This window comes from Crassostrea angulata, chromosome 5, assembly GCF_025612915.1.
Source record: "Crassostrea angulata isolate pt1a10 chromosome 5, ASM2561291v2, whole genome shotgun sequence".
Taxonomy (NCBI): domain Eukaryota; kingdom Metazoa; phylum Mollusca; class Bivalvia; order Ostreida; family Ostreidae; genus Magallana; species Magallana angulata.
In genome coordinates, this window is record NC_069115.1 from 35437080 (window position 1) to 35446561 (window position 9482).

General features: G+C 32.4%; 1 pseudogene; it reads left to right on the forward strand.

Moving 5' to 3' along the window:
- The first annotated feature begins 4013 nt into the window (after positions 1-4013).
- On the forward strand, positions 4014-9147 carry LOC128183250 (innexin-11-like; annotated as a pseudogene).
- Positions 9148-9482: the final 335 nt, after the last annotated feature.

Sequence of the window (9482 nt, forward strand, 5' to 3'; positions counted from 1 at the left end):
TCAATCCAGAATAAAACCTAATTAAATACATATATGAGACTCCTCGAAAAGTTTGTGTATGGGTTATATGCTACCCAGGTGACCGTAAAGGCCAATTGGCCTCTTGTTATGACTAAATTTGATATTGGCCAGGTTAATAAGGTACCTACTTTACTTTCCTAATTCATAAGTTACATTGCTATGCCAGCGATTTGAAATAAAAGTATTTTAGGTCGATTGAAGAACGATTTCTTATTGCTTTTTGTGATGAAAGAAAATGTTTGAAAGTGAATATTCTTGAATAACTATGTTGTTGCATCATGCATTCTTCCAGTCAAAATTACCAAACACCATTGCATAGAGAAGTCAACTAATTGTACATTGTATCACCGTCGAATTACCGGTTTTCAAAATTATAGTAAATAATGGAATCAACATACTTTTGTAACATGCTATCAACCTCTACGACTGTTAGCGGGATTGAGACGATCTTTATTGCAGGAACAATCTAACGTGCAATTATGCCCATAATTGGTACCGTAATATTATTATATAATGCAGACAAACGTTTTCGCAAAATCGCGTCATTTTTTGCGTATTATACAATCTGAGTCGTCTCTCTTTGCATGGATATTATAGAAATTCAAGGTAACTGACAGTGACATATAATTATTGGAGTTATTGCAAAGTAAATCAACTATATCATACTTAGACTTAATGAAATCATTTGGTATATTGTTATAAGTGGGGGATCATACTACACAAAGACTTTTAAATCATACTCGGGTGGTTAGAAAACTCAGATATGACAAGTTCATTGTGTTTTAATAAGCAAACTGGCCGCCAACACAATGTGGAAATTTTTTTCCACAGTCTACAATATTTAGAATAACCATGGCATGATGAAAAAAAAAATAAAACTTCTTAAAATAAATGATAATTGCTGTCAATGTTCGCTCTGTGTCTTTTCCTACCAACTTTTCCCTCTCAGTTTGCATCAGCTGCTTAAATTTAATTACATGTAGTTGACGTCGACGTAATCATTTGACATTGTCATTTTAAGTTTCGTTTTCGTATATTTCTTCTTAGCTTTTTACCTTTTATCGGTTTTATTGTTTTCATGTTTAACACATAAGTCTTAAGAATAACACAAACAATGTCCTTTGTTTGACCAAATAAATGGTGCTACATGTATATTTTCAAGGTTATATTGAGGGGTACACAACTTTAAACGCTAGCAATAAATGTACATCTATAAAATTTCTAAAATCAAGCACATTTAAATACGGTTTTAAATATGAAATTAAAAGTGACAAATGGCTAGTAAGAAGATACCTTCTTTGCTTTGATTAAAACAATTAGAAATAATTCTGCTTTGCTGACAGTGTTGAGCACCAATATGATAACACTTTAAAAAGTTATGCTCCGCAAACAAAGAATATTAATTTCTTTGTCTCTAACAATTAAAATAAATTAGGTAGACATAATGCATGATGGATCTGTGTTTTGTTGGTGTTTAATTTCTTGAGTAGTTTTAGGCACTCATCTTAAGAGTTTAGTTATATCTGAGAAAGACATTTCTATTTTAAAGATTAAATCATATATAAAGACAGTTTTTTCCTGGAAAAAACTTAAAGCAATATTTATTATGCGCGTTCTTTTGTAATGCAAGGTAGCTATGGAATTATAGACACTTATATTTACCTGTGGTTTTTAAATCGTATACCTGGAAAAAACAAGATTTATCTGGAACTTTTCCTTAAAATAATACTTCCGCTTTTGACTTGTCGGAACAGTCGGGAAAACCATTCGAAAGTGAGACAGGTTCCCGTTTTCAAAGTAGGTGCTTTCTTATTAAGGATAACTTCTGAAAAGTTTTAAAATTGGTTGACCGCACAGGGCACAGTGATTTGGTATGTAAAAAGCGATTTTTTTATACAATGTCTTCTTGTTATATGTTTTTGTAGATGTTTAGAATCCAGCCCAATACGGGTAAAAATAAAACTGCTCTTAGATTTGTTATTAAAACAATCTAAAATTAAATTGACTTGATAAACATAATCAAATGAAACTTGTGCTGTTAAAATACTGCTTTCAATTTTTTTAATATTTGAACTGTAAGAAGTTTTCAAGGTAAAAAAATAATACCTGAAAAAACACAATAAGTCATTAATAAAGTAAGTGGTTGTATAAAAATGAAACATTAATATGTACTTTGTACAAATGAAGCATTAATATGTACAATGTGGTTTACAAGGGGGAACTACTTAAATCCTAATTGATTCCAAGTTAAAACTAGTTTGTTTTTAAAAAATTCAAACGCAAATCATGAAAATCTAATAGATTTTTAGTGTAGTCAGAAAGAATTTCTGGGTTATTATCGTAAAAGTTTACCTGCTTTTGTATACAAAATGTTGCTTTGAAATGCAAATATATAAGAAAAATAAATATCCGCCGATTAATTTCACAAAATCTTAATGAGCCCGCAAGGCAATGTTTTTCTTTTTAGTCCGCTACTTGTGAAACCGAATAGGGATTATTGTCTTAACGCGATCTATTAGTCACTCTTTTCATACTTTGTTTTTATAGCCATGGTTTTTGTTTTCGTTATGGTTTAGTGAATTGATTTAAAACTTGCTGTGTAACTTCATACTGATGATCTGCAGTTTGACTGTAGATTGACTCCCGTTTCATGTGCTTTTTGTCATAAGGTGTTACTTTTTTAAATGTCACTCGTATTGTTACGATCAGTCAGTGTTTCAATTGTAGTCGTATAAGACGGTAAAAACCCGCGTACATTATCCTTTTTTAATACATTTTATCAGCTGAACTTTTTAAAAATATCCTTTACTTCTGAAACCGAGTGGTGTAAGAATTCCTCGAAATCTAGATAAATATAGGACTATTCCATGAATAACACTGGGATATCCTAGATACAAATTTCACCGACTCTTTCTCCCGACTTACATGTATTTAGCATTTTAAATTACCTGTGCTGATAGGAGAGAATGCTTACATTTTGTTTATATCAGATATCAGGTATTTTTATACAGAAACAAAGTGCAAAACGTTTAAAGCATTTTAACAGTTTTGCTTTTAATAGCAAATACCCCGATTATCAAAACATTATCTACAAGTGCAATGCATTTCACAATTTCATTTGAAACTAACCATGCCAATTGATCGCATGCTTTTTTGTCTAGTAGTGGGAAAAACATTGTTCTACAATTCTAACAAATGAACAATATGTTTTGACCATTGGGTATTTTTATTTTTACAATTCTGTGAGACCCCCCCCATCTTACTTCTCATTTGTGCAAAGGTCACTTGGAACTCCTCGTTTTTTTCCAATCACAGTTGCAGTTTGACATTTTTTTTCAAGTACATTATAACCTTTTTTATCAGGAAAACAAGTGAAAAGCTGTCAATGTGACAGCAAACCGGTTTTTTTAAGTGAACTGTATCCATAATCCATGTCAACCCGTATCCAGTCAAAAAAGACTAAGTTCAAAGCTGGTATATTTTCATAAATATTCAGAAATCAAAATCCTAGCCATATGCACACCTCTGATATATGTACAATTAATCTGCATAAGAACAACTTCCTATCTTGAAAACTGTAGGAGGAGTTACCGTACAATGAGAGTTCCCTTTTGTCAGCCGTCCGCCCGCCATTTTCATCATTTTAATAACAGGATTTTTCCGTTGGAAAACCAAGTTAAAAATCACTCGCTGTATCTTTCATCTTTTGTTGCATATCAAGTGTCGGTGTCTTTAGGAACTATTTAAATAAATAATGCATCACGTGATTACAAAATATTTCTTGCTTAGTTTTTAGCTCTTAATGCCAATAGTGAGGGATAATATTAATATAGACTTCTTCCCTATGTATTTATATTTTAGGGTTTTTTCCCTTGGTTTTTTTTTTGTTACATATTAATCTCAGCACGGCACATATTTTTACACTTTTCCTTAAAGAAATAAACACAATAAAAACGGTAATACAAAATCAATACATCTATTTTTTCAGTGAAATGGTTCTATCATCAGAGAGTTGGGTAGACGAATTAAACAGTAGATGGACACCCGTTCTTTTTCTTGTCTTGGGTATTTTTACCATGATAGGACAGATATATATTGGTCCAGTTGCATGCAATTTCCCAGGACATTTTTCAGAATCGGATGTCAAGTATGGCAATTTTAGATGTTTTACTGCAACCTATCTTGGCGAAAGCTCATTTAAAGCTTTATCCACAATTCCGACGGTTTCTAGCGACTTTGAGGAAGACAAAACTTACATACGAACCCTGTATCAATACGTTCCTTTAATTCTGATATTACAAGCAATGTTCTTACGTATTCCGTATTTCCTGTGGAAATTTGGAGAGAGAAAACTAGGCATACATTTTGATTTGACGTCCGGAAAAGATGGTGACAATGATAAATCGGTCGGAATAAGACTTGCAGTCCACTTGATGCAATGGATCGAGGCCAGAAGCGTAAACATTTTATCCATTGGGTCGTTTACAATTTTCCATTGCTTTATTAAACTTCTTTATTTAGCGAGTGTTGCAACTCATTTTGGACTATTAGATCATTTCCTTAAAAAAGAAAATCATATCAATTTTGGATTACAAGTGCTTGAAAATATCCGAGAGAGTGATGCGTATTTTTTTCAAACTTCACCAGCATTCCCAAGAGAAATAATATGTACTTATGCCAAAGTGTCCGTACATAGTATTACAAAACAAAAAGTACAGTGCATACTCCCTTTTTAATTCGTATCTGGAGCAGATTATGGTTGTAATCTGGTGGTGGATGACCTTTCTTATTGCTTTAACTATATTCGATGGCTTTTGTTACTTTTTTGGAGCTCTTCGACCGTATTCCAGGAGTTGGTAAGCATTTCCGATACCGATGTGTTTGTGAACAGAAGTGTAAAGTAAATTATATTCTACATACTTTAGGAACACAAATCTAGCAAGGGCATCGCTATGCAGAGCATCCCCTCGCGACATGACTTGTTGTAGGGGGAAATGCATTGTTTAGGAAAATACATGTAGATTTATCAGATCAAAATGAATATGACAAGTATTTCTTAAAACCACTTTAAATTCATAATACTTTTGTTATCCCAACCCTCAAGCTTTGTGGTGTATATTTTTTTTTTGGGGGGGGGGGGTTACATTTATGGGGTTCCACAATTTTCCTATTCCTAGCAGAAACTGAACACATACATGTATGGTTAACACATACATGTAAGTGTTAAAATTTAGATTCTTTTAGTGCCATTCATTTTTATATAAGCATACATAAACGATCTGTATACAATATGAAACGTAGCTGAATATCTTGCCTAGTGATCTGTAGTCTGCTCTGATGGACAATTCTAGTTGTTTGTCGTATGTCAACCCATAGCAGTAGATATGCAGCTATTATTAATATGAGACAATTTTCGTTTGATAAATGTGCAATATCTGTCAAAGTATCTTCTGAATTTTTCACTAGTTCTATTGTAAGTAATACGGAACTTTTTTCTGAAAGTCGGTCGCTTGTTTTGATGTAAATCGGATGACTTTAATCTCTTGCCCGCTTCAACTTTTAACTATGGACAATTTTGTAACCCTTTAATACTACAAAACGTTTGTTTTTTTTTACCTTTACTAGATTTAATCCTCAAAAATGTCAAGTTGGTGATTTGAACTGCATACGGTAGCCATTTACTTCAGGTCGTACATAAATTTACCGGAAATGTCTACTGTCAAGTCGTACATAAAATTCTTGTTCCAACTTATTTTTTTACAATAACTTAGAAATTTTGAATCAATTGACTTGGAAATCGATAGGGTCTGTTCTTTTACCATGCCAAAGAAGTGTACAAAGTATGATGAATATTCATGAAAGGGTTTTCTTTGAATTTCGCTAAAGAGCTGACAATGGATATACATACATACACACATACACACATACATACACACACACACGCACAGCGGCGATGCTATATCCCCCTCGCAACACGTTGAGCGAAGGCATTACCTGACATAAGTATAGGTGAAATCCACACAAACACAAAAAAGTACACATATGGAACGTCGATCCTACGATGGCTACATGTTCCTTTTTGGAAAACACTGCTTGCGCGTTTTATAACTTCTGCAGTATTTTATACATGATACAACCTGATAAGGTATAACAATCGTCTCTGTGCATGTAATAACTAGGATGAAAATTATAAAAATTATCTTTTTAAATTAGAATTATTGCACAACATTCAAAGATATTTCATCGCAAATCAATTATCAAGGAAGGTTTAAGGTAGCAAAAGATACCTGTTGCAATTGGTCTTTGTCCATCATCGTGAATTAATTTTACATTTTTATCTTCTGATGAAAAACTAAAAGGCCAAATGTCATCATTTCTTGCTTGAAGTTTCTCAGGGTTATGAAAAATCAAAATTAAGAAATTGTTTACCTTGCAAATCTTTGAACCGCAAAAACGGGGCCAAATACACGTATGTAAAAAAATGTTTGCAAAATTCTTCTTCTCTTCTCCTGTACACATGTAAGGGAAAAATAAATGCATGTTTACAATGTCAATGCACCCCTCTACCAAAATAGTGAAATCAATGGCCCTTGGGTCAGGAATCCAAGTTTAAGCCAGTTGGCGGGGTCAATATGGCCATATACTAGTAGTACATGTAACAAGAGGCAAACAGGGCCTATATGTAACATTCACCTGAGTATCATAGCCGTTACACAGACCTGTAGAGCAATCTCATATATGTATTTAATTAAGTTTCAATCTGGAGTAAAAAATAAATATATAAATATTGTACTGACTATCCGACCCCTGAAATCTTTCAAAAAGGACCATGGAAATTGTTTACAACGTGCTTTAGTATGTAAAACGAGATTTTCGGAAGGGTTGTATCATTTTAATAAAATCGACGTTAATACAAATGCATAAAGAATCACTTTTTTTTACTGATATTAGTATTACCGTGTCTAATATACAAACTTGTTTACAAATATTAGCCATATCGTATCAAATGTTCACATCTTTTGTATTTGCTTTATCAAAACAAAACAAACAAAAAAAAAAAGAAAAATAATTTCAATTGATATTATTGAATATTGTTTTCAACTAGTTGTACTATGAAATTAACGCCTGAATTTTATTAATAGCCATTTTTAATTGTTATTTCGTTTTTTCATCTTTTAAGATATCAAATCCAAGCATTTTTTTCAAATCTTACGTAAAAACGATCATCACAAAATAGTATCCCTTGCGCCGTGACATGATTATCAATGACATAAATGTAAATTTTCAAATCATGCATCTCCTACCAATTACAAAGGAGAGGAAGTGCACAATCCGGACACTGTAAATTATTTCAACTTCCAAGGAAGACGGTAAAAATCGTAATTTGAGTGTTTTACTAAGATTTTACATTATTTCAACTTCAAATGAAGACGGTAAAAAATCATAATTTGAGTGTTTAAAAAAATTAATAACTTTTGAATATAAATTATTAATAAGCTCAAAGTTAATACTTAAATAATTGATACCATATCAAGTAATTTTTAACGAGTACAATGTAAAACAAACAACTCATTAATTGAAAAAAAAACAAAATTCATGGAAATCTCCATTTTGGGATATTGCCACTAGTCGAGGGTATTAATGCTGTCATGTGTACGTTTCTGTGGTGATGAATTTATTTATGGAGGTAGTTGCAGGGTTCCTTCATTTTTACAACATTTTTATTTCTTTGCGGCCTACTGACCAAAGTATCTAATTTTGAATCCGTAACCCAGTAAATGAAAAAAAAAAATCTTGCGTAAATTGTAAAAATCAACCTTGGATCAAAGATTGATGCCAATTGATACAAAATCTTCACCAATGCACCAATAAAATGTTCAACTTCAAATTTATCATTGCGTACTTTGGCGATTTTACTGTAAAACGTTCCGTTTTTGTACTCATTTGCATGTATGCTAATGAGCTAAGAGGAACTGTGAGGAATTATAATTGGCGATTTGTTGCTTTATTTGAGCATTATTGCCATTAAGCAAGATATTAGTATGAGCCTGTTATTATGTTCTCTTCTTAAACTGTGTAATTTACAAGCTCGGACCTTTGGTGGAAGTGGGGTATGGGGTGGAAAAATATGGCCATATAGTGAACACGTCTTTTTCAAATCACACGGGTTACCTATTGCCGTTGGTCGTCCATTGTCCGTAAACAATTTTGCATTAGTTACGGTACTCAGATGACCGTCAAGCCTGTGGGCCTCTTGTTTAAAAATTGACATCACTTTTATTCCATCCATTTTAATTTTGAAGACATATCTAAGAAAAGCAAGACAAAATAAAAATGTTATTTTTTTAAGCCATTTGTGTCATTTAAAGATGATCCAAACTTTGGTAAAACAAGCTAATTGAAATATGGCATGCACTGTTTACATGTAAATCTCCATGTTTAATCGAATACTTTAACATAATCTTAAACAATAATTGATGTGTTTTTTTTCCTTTTGTGCTAATATAAAAAATCTTAGCAACAAATGTAAATTGAGCGAAAGTGCAAAAAAAAGGTAATATTAAATGTACCATAACTCAAACACATTGTCTGATATGCTTCTCAAGAAAATCTTGATACAACTCAGTTGATAAGCGGGGCACTATAAACTAAAAAAATATAATGATTTGAGTGCAGATATCAAAATATAACTCGAGAACGCTCAATATTAGCGGACAGATTGTGCTTTTAGGGAAATTTCTAACTTCTCAGAGATCATTTACCCAATTTATGTACATGTTCATAGAGTGAGGGAACGATTTTTTTCTTTTTAATAGGTTTGTTAAATCCAATTTGTTAAGGACTGAACTGGAAAACTCAAATGAGGAATTGGAATCAAATGAGAGACAAAACAGCCAATTTGCAAACTGGTTAGGCGGAGACGTCATTCAATTTCTCCAAAACATCCAAGACCCAGAAAATGGATGTGTCGTCATGGAAACCATCACAGAATTGTGGAGGATTAAACACAATATTGGGTATTCCACACCTCGCCCTTCAAATGAAGAAATCCATGGCATGGTAACATCATTCCTATCGTATGTTAGAGCGCACATCAATGGCTAAACGGAAAGGACAGACGTTTGAAGTCACCATAATGCAATATATCGGATTCAATATTTCCCTGTAGCATAACATGTAACGAATTAGCAATAGTATATATCTAATATTGTACTATGACGTTATTAGTGTTATTACCTTTCTTTGTAAAGATGTGTTTCTTTTTTGATACCCTGTCGTCCTAACATTGTTATTAAATATTTATCGAAAACATATCTAAAAGGGATTAAGTTTAAAGGGAAAATACGCTTGGCTATTTTGATCATGTCGGTTAATTTTTTTTTAATACTTAGCAATTATATGTTTAATGACTGTATAATATATATTGTTTTCCTTTGGACTGAAATGTCACATTTTAATTG